The sequence below is a fragment of the Ornithodoros turicata genome, chromosome 3 (assembly GCF_037126465.1).
Source record: "Ornithodoros turicata isolate Travis chromosome 3, ASM3712646v1, whole genome shotgun sequence".
Classification (NCBI taxonomy): Eukaryota; Metazoa; Arthropoda; class Arachnida; order Ixodida; family Argasidae; genus Ornithodoros; species Ornithodoros turicata.
In genome coordinates, this window is record NC_088203.1 from 100,360,197 (window position 1) to 100,377,784 (window position 17,588).

Below are 17,588 nucleotides of genomic sequence, written 5' to 3' on the forward strand. Positions count from 1 at the left end.
CCAAGGATCTTTACCAAAAAGAAATTTCTTCGATGGGGTCACCTGTTCACGAATTATTATGCCAGGGGATTTTCGTGAAACACCCTCTATAGTTACGACAGTGTTATCATAAAGTTCCTATTATTCTCATTATGTACGCACTCCCCTTGAAAGGAAGACAATCAAATTACACAGAAAAGGAGATGACAGTGCCATCCTAATCAGGGGCTCCTCTGCGTCCACACACCTTATCTAGTTGGTAGATTAATACATGTAGGAGAGGTTTTGTATCATATTATTATTCGATTGACTTTTTTTCTTATAGGCGGGAAGTTTTTATTCTTTGCACTTTAGTTATTATGGTGCACAGCTGAGTTCATGTACCCCATGGATGTTATGCATGACACTGTTTCTTTCTTACAGTGCTGGAATCACAAGGAGTGTGGTCCAAACTGTATATGCGTGATGAGCAGATCCCTTCCCCTTGTGCCCGGGTGCGAGACGCCAAAGGAGAAATATTAATAAATAAATGTTAGCAATTCCCCATGGCAACTGTGTATGCACTCCAGCATTCTGGTGTTCTTTCAAACTGTTCAGCGAAACGCACGCGGCAAAGCTTACTGAATCGCCTAGAAATATTTGTGTGGCTGTAGAGGAGATGGTGCTCCTCCACATGAGTCCTGACCGGCAATGATGGAATGTCCCAGAGGGCAGATGGCATAGAAATCATAAGGAGAGAGGCTAGAAGAAAAGCTGGGAGAGAGAGTGAAGAGGGAGAGCAGGGAGTTGTACGGAGGGAAGACCCTCTCCCAATGTCCGAGCCCGGGGGACGCCATGATCGATATTGTGGATTCGGCCGAACTCTGCCACAGCCTTTCCACGTGTGAAGACCACGACCTACTCTATACTAGAGACCTGGACAGCTGGCGATCCCATATGGGAGAGACGGGTCACGGGTTAGTTACGTTAGTGACCGCTGTAAGCGCCACATAGCATTATTGGGGAGAGGGAATCACCCTTGCCACCGCCTTTAGTCTGCTACGCTGGGATACACAGGCTGTTGCTAAGCACGCGCTATTATCTCTCTTATACTGCTTCGTCGTTGTCAACACAGCCTACCATACATCGCCGCGGTTTCGACAAGTCACGTGGTAACGAATAGTTCTCCATTTCCTAGATTGTCTTGGCGCATTATGGCCTTCGTTGCTTATGCGCCAAGAAAACTTGAATCATCATCATCACGAATAGTGCGAGCTAGCGCCAAATTCCATAGCCAAGCGGCGATTGCCAGAACTACTACCCCGGTGCTGGGAGCATTGCGGATGTCCAGGTCTCTAGTATAGTAGTAGGTCATGGTGAAGACGTTCGGTGCAATGGTATCGAATCCAATGCATGTCGCTTCCGCTTCCGCATGGCCCCGTGCGCCATGCCGTGCGCGAAGTGTGTTTGTTTTGTCTGCAATCACCTGTGCGCTTGGATTCCTTAGGGAAGGAGTATCGTACGGTTTAAACCTTGTTCTGCGACATGAAACAACGGCGCACGGAACTCGTATGAGACACTGTTCGTAACGCGCTAGGCCTACCGTATCAATCATGGCGGCTCCCATGTTGAGATGCCCCCCTCCAGTGGCCTGGTTCCTAGTTATTATGAGAGTTCTATGGCAGATGGTGGTGGCCTCACGCTAGGACGGCACCGGTAGAACTGGCTGCCGGGGCGCGCAGCAGCAGAGGGGCGGCATCATCGTTGTGCACGGGTCGCCACATTTAATATATTTACTGATATTGATATTGACACTGATATATTGATACTGATATTGACGTTAAGCTGACTTTAACATGATTACACAACTATACGACAAATTGAGTTACACTGAAATTATACACCAAAAATGAAGGAATGTGGTTCATATAGCAGGTTTTCCGCACGTGGTTCACCAGTTTACACGATGACTTGTCGCAGAAGGCCAGGTGTTGTAAACTGGCTACCAGCGCTATTCCTGGATACCCTGCTTCCGCGTGTTCTACGTGACCCGAGTCATTAGAAAGTGTGCAGTTTAAAATAGGTATCAATTACAATTAGCTTGATTTTTGTGACGCTTGTGGTTCGTGCAACAGCACATTAGGACGAGAAGGCTTCGTCGACACGAATGCTGGAGGGGAAACCATAACGAAACACTTTCGCTCTACTGCCGAATGAAGGCGTCTGGTGGGATGTAACAACTTTTACATTCAATGCATTTCGCCAGATAAACTGCGCGGGAAGTCATTAACCTGCAATTAAGATCGTATGGTAATTGCCGTACCGTACGCAACGTGGGGCGTTCCGAAAGTGAAGACGCCCTAAAGACCATATTACTCCATTTCCTATCCGCTTACGTGACAATTCCTCTTCGCTATTACTGCTCCGGAGGGCAGGGTTTACGAAGCACCGTCTAGGTTAAGCACTCGATCGATACCCATCATGCTCAGGGTGTACTTCCCCTTTTAGCATATCGCTTGACCATTTTTTCTTTTAGTAGTGGGGATAGAATGTAGTTTGGACACCACAGCGCGTTAGATACAGGGGTCAATTAGATATAACGGTATAGTTCTACGTACCGCGAATCCCCCCCGACGGGAACCCGTTTTTTAAAATTAAGTAACGGCTTATTTCATCATCTTCCAGTCCACACATGCAAGTAATAGACATACATTCACAGTTGTACACGTGAATATATTTTGAAACGTAAAATTAATGGCCTCCCTAGCCTATAAGTCGTGGTATTGCGGTCATTGGAATACGCCAGCCAGATGTGGAACACGCGCAAGAAAACCGACATGCAAAACTGTCACGTCCATTTATTCGAGGTATAACAAACAGCAATCAGTCACACAACTATTACAAAATGCAAATACAAAAACATTACGAAACCGTAGATGAATACACCTACTCACAACACAGTGCAAGCAGATATAGCCTGCCCACTCTGCAGGCCGGACGTATATACTTCATGTTTTTGTTTGGAATCTAGTGTTTGTGTGCCTCACGTTCAAATGACAAGTGTCCGTACATATTCTCCTGGAAACGTATGTGACACTTGGAGGAGCGCCTTCACAAGTGGAACTGGTAACGTACCCATAGAGGAAGTAATATGCCTGAAAGCCAAAATCTATTCCATCAAATTAGCCATGGAAAAACAAACTGCAAGAGCTAAAGGGGTCAGAAAGAACATTGTGTGCAAATACCTCCTCCATGATACATACCACGATACCCCCTTCAAGCACACTAGCATATCTCATGAACAGGTGTCAATAGTTGGAAAGAACAACAACAACAAAAACTGAAGAAGTGATGATGACATGGGATGTTTCCCCATGGTAGCCACAGGACCCTACGCCACTTCACAGTGGTTAATATGAGAGGATGAATTATGGTGAAAGTGAAGCGACGACAGGTCGGAGTTCTGTTTAGAGCTCTTTGAGGAGTCCAGTGGCATGCATGGAAGCGAAAAGGGAGCGAAGAGCCTGGCACTGATACGCAGGGGAGCTCCATGGGCCAAGTACTTTGGACAAGCTGAATGGTCTATGGTCAAGGAGTTCAAGTTGGAGGATCGTAGCTGGGGTGTGGCAAGCTAGGCACAGTGCCGTGTTACTGTAACCCAGCTTAACACGGAGCACAGGGGAAAGAAACATTGCACATACACCAGAAATGTGAAAAGAAGTCTCATGGTGTACGACGACAAACGATACCTCTACAATGATGTTGACTCCTACCCGTACGGAAGTTGCGAATATGGTAAGCTGGAGTGGATGACCTAGATAGTGGAATTTCAGCAGGCGTTCTTTCTCCCCTCAGATAATGGAGGGGATGAGGAGGCGTAGTGTCATTTGGACTGTGTAACTGGGAAGATGTGGTAGCTTGTTCTCTTCTCGCTTGTCTCATGCACGATGGCGCTGGACGCCAGCGACTGAACTGCAAGCATCAAACTGGAGACGGGTAAGCACATCCACGCACACGAATGCCCAGGCGATATTTTGGCCATCGGAGAGTGGTATGTGGTACCTATGCGGTTCGGCATTAACCTGGATAGACGCTACTGTATCGCTGCGCACATGCCTTCAATTGCTGGATGTGAGCAACAGCTACGAAGATATCTAGTGCATGTGGAAGTGTCAACTCACGAAGGACAAAATTTTTCTAAGCCGCTCTCCCGGAGCCGTCTACATCATGCCACACATTCGAGGAACCACATCCAAGGACCACATTAAAGGAATCAATCTCTCCAAGATTGCGACGATTTTTCTCAAACATGAACTCAATAAACGCTGAAATGTACTTCTCTTGTCTGTCTAAGACAGAAGACGCCAGCGGGGTGGTGGTGACGAAAACCGGCTTGTCATTGTTGACGTCACGTATGTGGGCTGCGTCACGACCGTAGCCAGGATGAGATGGTGGTGGTGGTGGTGATGGTGAAAGGGCTTGCCGTTGTCGGCCTCACATATGTGGGCAACGTCACGACTGACGCCCTGAGATGAGATGGTGTGATAACACCAGGGAGGCCAATCAGCTTTTTAGAAGGAGCCAATCAGCGCGAAGTGGATGGAGCCAACCAATCGGCGATCTGTAGGTTTAAAGGGGTGGAGCTATGACTAACAATCAGCATGCCAGCCAATTAGTGGGCTTATAATCGACCAATCAACGTGAAGGGGCGGAGCGAAGCTAGCTAATTATCCTAAAGGGGTGGAGTCACGACCAGTAAGCTTGCAGTAGACCAATCAGTGTGAAGCGCCTGCAGCCAAGCCAGCTCATTACCACAAGGTGTGGAGCTATGGCCAACCAATCGGCGATCAGTAGGTTCGGAGCGGACCAATCAGCGTTTGGGGCGGAGACAAGCCGCCTCATTCGCATAAAGGGGTCGAGCGATGGTGGACCAATCGGCATTGGCTTTTGTTGGGTCAGAATTGGATTATGTTGGATTAGAATTGGCTTCTGTTGGATAAGAGAAAGCTCTTGGCTATAGGACTTGTATTCATACTACTTGCGCATCGTTCGGACCTCTCTACACTCAGGAACTTATCTTATTCTTTTGACATCACTCTTCAAAAAAAACTAAAAAGGGGGGTCAACCCAGTGGTCGTTTAAGGGCGCATTACATTCATCTATGTTCTTCACCCCTTTCTTCACGTAACGACCAATGACAGCCGAGACACAAAGACTGTGTTTGTGATCGTCTGTGTTTTTTTTTTTTGTCTCGAGGTTCAGTCAAATTTCATCATGTATCACCAGTTAGCCTGTATTTTGACTCTTATCACGTAATTGAGGTCGTCTACTTTAACGAGAATGGGGTTCCTGGGTTCGAATCTCGATAACCACCACTTATATTCCTGTTTGACCGATGAGGTACAGGAGGAACCGAGTAGACTTTCTTTCGGCTTCATGACCTTATGTAGCATTGTACAGAATGCACTCTTCGTCTTTGAGATAAAATTTATGTGAAGTCAGCATGTACCTCTGTGCTTCACATGGAGATAGGACGGGGACCTAAGAGTCGTTCTTTCCATTTTCCCAAGCTGTGTCTTACATGTTCTTTCGTCTTTGAGCGAAGTCGGGGGCGGTCCACCATGACTTTGAATGGACGGGACAATATTAACGATGTAATGAACGTCTTCGCTCTTAGTACCCCATGGAATACCAACACGAACAGGCCCAGAGCGACGGTTTAGGGGCCTCCCTCCTCTCGACGGGCTACTCAACGGTACTTGCCTGGGATAGCATACCGAAAGCAGTTTCCGATCCGTATAAGCATGTTGCTTGCATTATGTGTCCACATGGCAACGCTCTTCGTAATTTTACAGTGAAAACGGAAAATGAGAAGCGTGGAAGCAAAGTGTTGGCTCAGCTAGAATAAACACGGACAACAACCGTTCTCGTTGGTAGCTAGAGCTGAACTGGCTGAGCTGCCGCTTAATATCGCGCGCCGCGCTTCTGGATGCGCTGTCGATGGCGGTAATGGTGCCGCTACAGATGCCCCCCTCCTAAGGAGTCGCCATAAAGCGACGACTGGTGACTAGGCGCTTGGACCATGTTACGTGTGGACGGGAAGGGCTCGAAGGGGCTGGCGGCGGGTTCCCAGGCTGGCTAGTGGGAAGCGGGGCGGAGGGACCAAGCGATGCGACGGCCGGCGAGGTGGAGGCGTCGATGAAGGCAGGTTTTAGACGGTGGAAGGAAACAGTTGTCTTCCTTGCCATTGACGAGGAGCGTGAAGTAGGCTGGGGTCCACCGCACGATGGGATAGGGCATGAAGTCGGGTGGCTGTAACGGTTTTTTTCACACCGTCGCAGCGGACGAAGACATGTGAGCAGCGGTCGAGGTCGGGGTGTTGGAAGGAGTTTGAGACGCGACTGGAACGAGGAGGGGTTGGGCGGAGAGCGTCCATGGTGTGCCGGAGCCGGGACAGGTAGTCGGCAGGAGACAGGACCGGCTGGTTAGGCGAGGCTTCAAGGAGGTCAGCGGGAAGGTGTAGGGTGGCACCATACACAAGATGTATGGTGATATGTGGTGCAGCCGAGGTCGGGCTTGAAAGATGTTCGGATGCCCAGGAGGACGACGCCTCTGGCCAGGGGGTGTGCTCGGCGGCGCGGAGGGCGACCTTCAGAAGCCGATGGACTCGCTCAACGAGTGCGTTGGATGCGGGATGATATGCAGTTGTGCGGGAACGCTTTGCATGAGGTTGGTAAAGAGGGCTGACTCGAACTCAGGACCTCTGTCAGTGGTGATGACAGAGGGTACTCCGAATCGTGAGATCCACGCACTGATGAGCGCTTTGGCGATGGTGGGGGCGGTAGCATCAATGATGGTGACGGCTTCCGGCCAGCGCGTGTATCGGTCGGCGATTGTAAGAATGGAACGGAAACTGTTGGTCAATGGCAGTGAGCCAACAAGGTCTATATCTATGTGGTCGAAGCGGCTCGACGGGAGTGGGAAAATAGAAGGAGCCAGGCGAGTGTGGCGATGGACCTTGTTCCGCTGGTAGGATAGGCAGGTCTGTACCCATCGTGTGATGTCCCTCTTCATGTGGGGCCAGACATAACGCTGGGTAATGAACCGCTGAGTAGCGAGGATGCCTGGATAACAAAGGCGGTGGAACGAGGCGAAGACGGCACGTCGAAGGGGAACGGGGACTAAAGGACGTGGGCGGCCATGGGGCGTGTCGAAGGCAACAGCCGTCGTGGAACCAGGGAGGTGGACGTCCTGGATCTTCAAGGAGATTGAGTTTGAAGCGCGGAAGGTGGCGAGCTCAGTGTCAACGAGCTGGGCCTGAGCCAGGGTGTCCAGCGAGAGCGGTTTATGGGCGCAAGTGCGCTGGACCTGCATGAGCGAGCTGAGGCGACTGCGGGCGTCGGCAACAGTGTTGGCGTCGGCGCTGATATGCTGAATGTCGGTGGTAAACTCTGGTATGAAGGAGAGATGCCGGACTTCATGGGATGTGTACCCAGAACCAGAGGACAAAAAGGCGTACGTCAGGGGCTTATGATCCGTTAAGAATGTAAATGGGCGGCCTGCAAGAAAATGGCGAAATTGTTTGATTGCGAGATAGATGGCAAGTAATTCTCGGCCGAATGTGCTGTAGCGAGTTTCGTGTGACTTGAGTTTTCCGGAGAAGAATGCGAGTGGGCGCCACGACCCTGAAACTTGCTGTTGGAGTACCGCGCCGACTGCAACGCTGGAAGCATCCACCATGATGCATGTGGGTGCATCGTACCGCGGGTGGATCAATAGCGTTGCGGAGGCAATAGCTTCTTTGATGGACTGGAAGGCTTCTGAGGCGTCGGAAGTCCACTGAAACGTTGCGGAAGAGCGTTTAGAAGTGGAGAGCAGGGCTTCCAAAGGGTGAAGCATAGCGGCACACGATGGAACGAAACGGCGATAGAAATTTACCAGCCCGAGGAATTGTTGGAGCTTGGTGATAGAAGAGGCTTGGAAACTCCCGTACGGCAGTAACTTTAGATGGTAAAGGCAGTATGCCTTGGCTCTGATGGCCGGGGAAGTCTAGTTCCTGGACGCCCAATTCGCTCTTGGAAGCGTTAATCACAATGCCGTTCTCTCAAAGACGGGTGAAGACGGCGTGAAGGTGTTGCTCGTGCTCCTCAGGTGAAGAGCTCGCCACTATGAGATCATCGATGTAGGCGTCGACGAAGGGAAGGCCTCGAATGATGTTATCGATGTATCTTTGGAAGGTCTGTGACGAATTACGTTGGCCGAATGGCATTCTCAAGAACTCAAACAAACCGAATGGTGTTGTCATGGCTGTTTTAGGGATGGCCTCTTCCGCCATCGGGATCTGATGATAGGCCCGTACCAAATCGATGTTAGAAGAGGTGGTGGCACCTTCCATGTTAGCTGCAAAATCCAAGATGTGAGGAATGGGATATCTATCGGGGACTGTGGCATGATTGAATGCACGATAGTCTCCACATGGTCGCCTGTGTTCTTCGGCACCACGTGGAGCGGCGACGCCCATGTACTCGAGGAAGGGCAGATGATGCCGAGTTGAAGCATATGATCAAACTCCGCTTTGGCTACCTTGTACTTCTCGGGTGCGAGTCTGCGTGGGCGGAAATGAACAGGCGGGCCCTGGGTGATTACATGGTGCGCAACTTCATGCTGCGCCGGCTTCGTCCAGTCAGGTGGGCGAGAACGGGCGGGGTACCCCTTAAGGATAGACGCTGGAGAAAAGTCAGGGTCAGTGAAGGACAATAGCCGCGATGGGGGGGGGGGCAGGTAGCCGAAGAGCATGGACAGTGAGAGATGTGGTGCTGTCTATGAGACGCTTCCAGGACACATCAACAAGGATTTGAATTGAATTGAAACTTTATTTTACATTGTAGCATGTACAATGTGGGAGGCCCAGTGCAAAAAGCTGCAAGAAGCAGCTTGACAAGGCTCTGGGTTCCCACTCTGACCGTGACAGTTGTCAACGATAAACACACACAAGGCAATGTTCACTGTGTCACATATCAAATCATTCTATCAATACTAATGACCAACGCAAGTGGAACATAATCAGACACACTTAGACAAGTAACATTTGACGAATCTGCTTGTTGGAAGTGTTTGCATAGATTTGAAATTTATTTAAAATTACAGGCGCTTGAAAGGATAGTTTTTGATCACCATAGTTCGTTCTTGAGAACGGAATTTTCCAGGTGTCTTTGTGACGTGTGTTAGCACTGGAGGAGGGGGCTGTGAGCTTTAATAAGTTAAGAAAAGTGCTATTATGAGTTTTCACAGCATTTTTATATATTGTAAGTAGTCGATAATGGTATAACTTTGGAGCAGGTATGATATCAAACTTGGTGAAGAGACGGTCTACAGGGTCTAGAGACGATAATTGAGCTATACTCCTCAGGCTCTTTTTCTGTAACCTTAATATAGAGTGTAAATTACCATGTGTCGTTGTCCCCCAAATTAGAGTGCAGTAATTTAAGTACGAATGAATTAAAGCATTATAGACCATTAACTTTATTCTAGTAGGTAATATGTAGCGATTTCGGCAGAGGACTCCTACAGATTTAGATATTTTACGTTTTATGTGCTCAACGTGATCGTCCCAGGTGACGTTGCTCTGAAAATAAACACCGAGTAACTTTTGACTATTAACAAATTCAATTTTATCACCACCAATTTTTAGCGACATAGTTAAGGAGACCTGCTTATTTTTTGGCCTAAATAGAATTGCCTTGGTTTTACCTGCGTTAATCTTAAGTGAATTGTTTGTCGTCCATCGGTAAAGATTATGCAGATCCTCGTTTGCCATAGTTATAAGGGAGTCAGCATTTTGGCCAGAGAACAACAGAGTGGTGTCATCTGCATAAATAACCAGTTTAGCATATTTACAAGTATGAACTATGTCATTTAAATACACGTTAAATAACAGTGGCCGAAGGATACTACCCTGGGGGACGCCAGTTTTGATATCCGTAGGGTCGGAAATAAATTGCCCTATAGCTACATTTTGTTTCCTGCATTGGAGATATGATATAATGAGCTGTAATGGAGTTCCACGTATACCATAATTCTGAAGTTTACAAGAAAGTGTGTCATGGTTCAGCATGTCAAAAGCCTTACTTAGATCAAGAAAGATACCTAATGTTATATTCTTACACTCAAAATCCAACAGGATTTGCTCCTTAATAGTTGATAGCGCAGTTTCTGTAGATCGCATTTTACGAAAACCGTGTTGGGAATTAGATATTATGTTGTGTTTATCAAAAAATGATATTAGCCTATTAAATATGATGCTTTCCAGACCTTTTGATAATACGGGAAGCACTGATATCGGCCGATAATTAGATAAGATATTTCTGTCACCTCCTTTAAAAACTGCGACCACCTTCGCATTCTTCAGCGGCGCGCAAAAATCACAGCATAAAGCTCCGACATTAAAAATAACACGGTTTTGTTTTTGATCGTTTCTTAGCCTTATGAAAAGAATTCAGACTCAAGAGCCTATGTAGTTCCTGTAGTCGATGAACAACACGTTAAACTACATTTAAGAAGCAGTATATGGCTGAAAGTGAACTGCAATTTAATTTGTTTTTCATCACTCTTAGAAATGAACTTCACAGCATAGCACGCTCCTAGCCAACCACCATATCGAATGATATCGTTATCTGCTCTGATTTGTTGAAAACGGGAGGCGTACGCCTTTTCTGTGACAATTATGAACAGCATAAGTGTCACAGTGAAGAGCAAGATTGCTCTTCAGTTGTTGTTGACCTTCTGGTCGTGCACATAAAGATTGATTATTCTTTATTCTGTAGCTTCTCAGTAACACCTTGCCCTTTTATAAATTATTACCGGGAAACCAACATATGGTATTGTTATACGATGAATTATTCGACCATCTGCCCGACACATGATTTCTTCGGACACTCGATTTGGAGAATGGGAAAGTCTGGAGCGCGCATATAAGTGCTGATAAGATCGATTGCCACATTTTAAGCAGCGATTGACGTCGCTCAGTGATGCCCGACGTGCAACTGAAATAAGCCTAACAAGACAAAATTCACGAGCCTCTGCGTTTGCGATACAAATGGCGCTATGTACTGTGTTGGTTGTTTTTGTTAATCGACCCAGCGATGATGGTATTTACCGGCTTCATGGAGATATATCGACCAGTCCGAGTCTCAACTTTACCTTGCCCTTCTGCGCACCTCTTCCTGTTTGTTGCCAAAACGACATCCGGTTTCGCAGCAAACACGGTCTGCGCCAATCGCTATGTCGACTGGTACTGTTATCGCTTCTGATTTGAAGAGAGAGAGGGCCGTATACGCCTTCTTATGACAATTCAAATTGCCACAATGAGGCGTACGCCTCCCACTTTCAACAAATCAGGAAAGTGAAAGCTATCATTCTGCATGGTGGCTGGTTCCGAGCGCCTTTGGTCGCTGAAGGATTGGAAGTCTTCGAGGCAACGAAAGTTGTGACGCGGCCTTGTTTATGTTTACCCGAGAATGTCATGTATAGATGCAGCAGGGCGTAGCAGCCTTACTGCGCTGTGAGGTATAACGTCGTAGCTCCTCTACAGGTCTTCCACACTCTCAGAAAAAAGGTAGAGCAGTTACACCTTTTATGAGGCAATAGTTGTCTCATAATATGTTGTGCCTAAAAGGTTGCAAAGTTCTACCTGCTACCTACGAATGATGTACATGACATTCTCGAGTAAACACAAACAAGCCTCAGCGAAAACTTGCGGTGCCACGAAGACTTCCGGTCCGTCCGCGACTAAGGACGCTCGGAATCAGCCGCCATGCAGAACTATATCTTTCACGTTCCTGATTTGTTGAAAACGGGAAGCGTACGCCTTTTTTGGCCAACTTGAATTGCCACAAAAAGGCGTATACGATGCTCTCTCTCCTCAAATCACAAGCGATAACTGTATCAATCGGCACAGTCGTTGGCGCAGAGCGTGTCTGCTGTCAAACCGGATGTCGTTTTGGCACCAAACCGGAAGCGGTGAAAACGGCATGTATAGAGTTCTTCTGGTTTGGTGGGCGAGGGGGGCATACGCCTTTTTGTAGCGATTTGGATATAGGATAATTCCTTTTATCACCCTTTGACATCCTTTATCAGAGGTTATGTTGACCTAAGTGGTAACTATAGAAGTTATCTGGGACATGCATAATGTGTCCGAGATAGGCGCGTCCTCCCATTTTCAACAAATTGATACACAGAATGAGTTATCATTCGGAATGATGTTTGGCTTTGAGCGTACTATGTGGTGAAGTTCTGTTTTAAGAGTGCACCTCTTCAAACATTTTTTTCTTAGAGTGCGCGAAAAAATTGCAAGGGTGGTTTGGGGGCGTTCCATTTGTGTTAACGCAACACGTTGAACAGAAATGACTCCTTGTGTTGCCGTTCATAAAGCTCCGTTAGATCACGGGCGTAGATGAGATGCGGGCTCACGCACTTCGAGAATCGCAGTCAAAGGCTAAAATATGACCGGACTGTTAATGTCAAATAAATGCTGCTTTTGTGCTTACTCTTGAAACTAGCTAGCTCCAATGGCTTAGTGGCCAGGATGAATGTCTTTCACCCGGCGACTAGGGGCCCTATTCTCGTCAAGGTAATCGACCTCGATTAATTTTGTTTGTTTCCTGTCACTGGTCGTTGACTGTTCGTCACTGGATCTTTGACGAGGATTGGGCACCTCGGTTTGAATCTCGACCATCACAACCTATGTCGTCACTACCACCTACGAGGGTGGTTCCATAAGTTTCTGGCCCGACCAACTTTTAATAGTCATAGAGGCGAAACAAGTGTATCCCTTTTCGACATAGTCACCCTTAACTTCGATGCACTTTTGACACCTTTCAACCAGCATTCTTATACCCTTGAAAAAATAGTCCGAAGTTTTGTCCGCAAAATGCTGGAAAACTGCCTCTTGCACCTCACTATCGTTTTGAAATCTCCGTCCTCTGAGATCCCTCTTCAAGTTTGAGAACAGGAAGTAGTCACTCGGTGCCAAGTCTGGACTGTAGGGTGGGTGGTGGATTTCTTCGAAGCCGCACTCCTTCAGTGCAGCCTTGGTAACAGAAGGCGTGTGGACAGGGGCATTGTCCTGGAGCAACCGGACACCTCGACACCACCTGCCGCGCCTCTTTTCCTTGATGACGTCTCGCAGTCGGGGCAGTAGCGAAGCATAATAAGTCGCATTCACTGTGGTGTTCCTCTCTTTGAAGTCGATGAGGAAGATCCCGTGACAACCCCAAAATATTGTTGCCATGATCTTCTTTGTGGATTGTGTGACTTTGGCTTTTCTTGGGGGTGCTTCTCCTGGTTTGCGCCATTCCATCGACTCCTTTTTGGAAAGGGGATCATAGTAGAGCACCATAGTCTCATCCCCTGTGACAATTGACTTCAATATTTCTTCTTCGTTCTCACAGAGGTCCAAAAACTCTTTGGCACAGACGACGCGCTGTTGCTTTTGAACTGACGAGAGAAGTGGTGGCAGCCATCTCGCACTGACCTTTTTCATGTGAAGGCCCTCGCCGATGATGCGAAAAACGGTTGTTTTGGAAAGCCCCAGCGTTTCTGAGATTTCCTTCACCCTCAGACGCCTGTCGCTCACCACTTCCTCCTCGACAAGAGACAAATTTTCTTGTGTTACCACTTTCACTGGACGACCACCGCGTGGATCATCTTCAATGGACTCTCGCCCCAGTCGAAACTGCTTAGCCCAGTCTTTTACCGTTGTGTACGACGGAGATGCTTCCCTGTACACGTTGTCCAGTCGCCCTTTAATTTCTTTAGGCGAAAGTCCCTCTTTTGTCAAGAATTTTATCACAGCGCGGTACTCGATTTTTTTCCATTTTAACTGAAGAGTGCACCCTGGCTGTTTGAAATGCCGCTCTCCAACCGACAAAAGCATGGAGAGGGTTGAGGGTCGTGCTCCGGCCCTCCAACAGATGGCGCCACGCGTCCTTAATCGCATTTTGAAATTCGCGCGCATTTTCTACCTCGGGCCGGAAACTTATGGAACCACCCTCGTATATGCTCTTCTGGCCGATGCAGTACAGGAGGAATCGAGTAGGCTTTCTTTCGTCTACATGACCTTACGTAGGGCATAGAATGCACCGGTTTACATGGACCATTTTGATTAATCAACACATTTTGTGTGTGTGTGTGTCTAACACAGAACCCGTCCTCATTTATGTAAGCTCTGTGTGAAGTCAACATGTACCACTGTGCTTCACATGGAGATAGGACGGGGACCTACGAGTCTATTTCTTGATACCTAATACTCACCGAGACCCCCGGTCATTCTTTTCATTTTACCAAGCTGTGTGTCACGTCGTGTTCCTTCGTCTTAATTCCAGCGACGATGGGAGCGATCCACCTGGACTTTGAATGGTCGACACAATATAAAACGACATGTATGTCTCCGCTTTTAGTACTCGATGGAATACCAACAGGCCCAGTGCGACGTTCTAGGGACCTCCCGACGGGGTACTCAAAGCTACTTGCCCGGGATTTCATACAGGAAGCAGTTTCTGATCCGTATAACCATTCTGCTTGCTTTATGTATCCACGTGGCCACGCTTTTCGTACTTTTCCAACTTTACAGTGAAAACAGAAAAGGAAAAGCATGAAAGCAAATAATGAAAGAAAGGTAATGAGAAGCAGTGACCGAGGCTTGTTTACGGAACTATCGTTAGACGATTCCGTGGTATACCAGTTGGGCCAACTTTTCACGTGGAAGATTTCGCGTTGTACGAACAGTATCGCTGTTATTTGCACTAATTATCGGGCAATGCAAGCAATGATGGATGCAGCATTGTCGACACTGTTCAGAACTTCCGGCGACAAAAGCCACTTAATATGGGCGTACCATTCAGTAACGTGTAATGCTTAATGAACGTAGTAGCGTTGTTGTTGTTGTCGTTGTTGTAATTGATTTACGGACGTCGTTTGGCAATCCCAGGGAATTATATATATGCAGAATCTACGGAAAAGCCGAGACTGTTGAGTGATTGGTATTGTGAAGCATGACCTTTGAAAGGCAATACAATAGCGGAAATGCGATCACGTTAAATTCAATGTCTTAATTACTTTATCCGTACATTTTTAATGAAACGTCGAAGCGGGCAGCTTTGCGTTTGTAAGCGAGGTATATATATGGGCAGCTCAGGTATAGACCCCTACGTTCGATGTAGATGCATGCTGGCAACGTTGACAAAGTCCTCTCCAATATGAAGCTGTTCTTGATTGGCACGCTGATAGCGCTGGTAACCGTCGTACACATATACGGGTAAGCAGTTATTTTCCATAAAAGTGATAATGCCTACTCTGTCGGATAGACGTGCTAGGATTGAAAGGATGGATTTAAAAGAAGAATGACACAGACGTTTGCGTCGTGCTTGAACATATTTCGACAATGGTGCTATTCTATTATTATTATTATTATTATATTCTGCCTTATTTCATTAGGACAGATTTGTTTGCCCGAATATTACCGACGTTTCTCTCTTGGTGGTACCGTGCACCAAATCTGCTGTGAGCTGTAGACGTTTCAGGCCGAAGAATATAAAAAATTAGTTCTCTGATACTAGCCCGAAACAAGCTTGACAGTCAAACTCCGTGGTGCACATGCGTGGTCAACAAGCTTGACGGACAAGCTCCATACTGTAGGAGCCCGAGCTACGGTCAGACACAGATAGGACACGACACGATGCCCCTGCTTCGTTATTATTATTATTATTGTGTGCCTTATTTCATTAGGACTGATATTTGTTTTCCCGGATATTACCGACGTTTCTGTCGTGGTGATTCCGTGCACAAGGTGAGATGTAGAGATTTCAGGCCGAAGAATATCACAAATTAGTTGTTTGATAATAGCACGAAGATTGACGGACAAACTCCATACTGTAGAAGTGCAAGCTATGGTCCGACACAAAGAGGACGCGGCAAGATACCCCTTCTTCGTGCCTGCCCATTGGTCAGGCTTCTTCAGTATGGAGTTCATTCACCAGCTCGCCAGAATCTATGACCATTTTGTTACTGTCTGGCAAACTTCGTTGAGTGCTGGGGAACTCGAGGCGAGAGAACCGCTAAATTTGCTAGGGATGGGGTACCTGCACCAAATCACGTCGATAAATTATTGGGCTTTTGTCTACCTCCGCGGTCAACCGGCAGGTATTTCAGTTTTTTAATATGCTAACGTTTCGTAATATAGACTTCTCTGTTTTGATCTAGGATGTATCTAGTACTTTAATATGTGCGATGGTAAACTAAACGTAACTTACAGGTTGAAAATTCACTTAATACTTTGAAACGTAATATTATAATATATATATATATATATATATATATATATATATACTGGAAGAAAGGGGTTCGGGCGACCGCGAAATTAAATGTAGGAAGTAGAAAAAGGGGGAGTTATTTATTTACTAGTGGACTTCCCCCTTAACTTTCCACTAGTAAATAAATAACTCCCCCTTTTTCTACTTCCTACATCTTCGTTGTCTGCCTCATATTTTGTTAGTACATATATATATATATATATATATAAGGTGATCTTGATGCGTTCTTATATGTCTTTGAATAGCCTGGTGATTTCAACATAGGTTGCCAGCCTCTTCTTCTTTTGACAGCGAAAATTCCTAACAACTTGAATGTTGCTTTGATGGGCCGAAAGGCACTTGCGTAGACTAGGTTTAAAAAGCCAGCTAATATTGGTACTCATCGCAAACAATAAGACCGTGAGTAGGCACATCATGAGTAACTGAGCTGTGCATGGCAAATGCCATTGGAACAGTCCGCGTGGCACTGCTCAAATGGCATTAAAACTGATGCGCTCCACACATTTAATGTCACATTTTTCGCGCCAGCGTGGCACGCGTATTATTCCTGCCTTAAGTGTAGCACACATGAAAACTGGCATGACGCGTTCTTCCCAGCGATGGGTAAGAGGGTACACTTCAGGAGATCTTACGTTATCTCAACAGGGGTGGCACCCAGGGAGCCGCAGTCGAGGAGCCTATATTGGAAGAAAGAAGCAGGCCATGCGGTTCACATAAGATGGTAAGATTCACTGTATGTCGTCTCTTATTTGTCTTTCGTTGGTGTACGTATGTTTTACGCAAGAAGAACGGACAGCTATATTTCATATCAATATAAAGGCCGGTAGAACGTCCTTGAGCGAACACAGTTGCATATTGGACAAGTAGCCTAGTACTTACATGCACCGGAAAAGTATGGTGTGATGAGTGTCAAATAGAACATTTGGTGACTTTCCTTTTTTTCATGTGCATCCCCCGCCTTGTGTTCTACACCAGTGATTATTACTACAACGCTCCTATCCGCCTTCTATTGTTTTAATTTCTCTCTTCACCAAGCTTTCGTTGTTCTTGTAGGGTTCGTCGACAGGGGCATATATAGTTACGACAATGTTGTCATAAAGTTGCTATTGCTATCATTATGTACTCACTCCCCTTGAAAGGAAGACAATCAAATTACACAGAAAAGGAGAGACAGTGTCATCCTAATCAGGGGCTCCTCTGCGTCCACTCACCTTATCTAGTTGGTAGATTAGTACCTGTAGGAGAGGTTGGGTATCATATTAT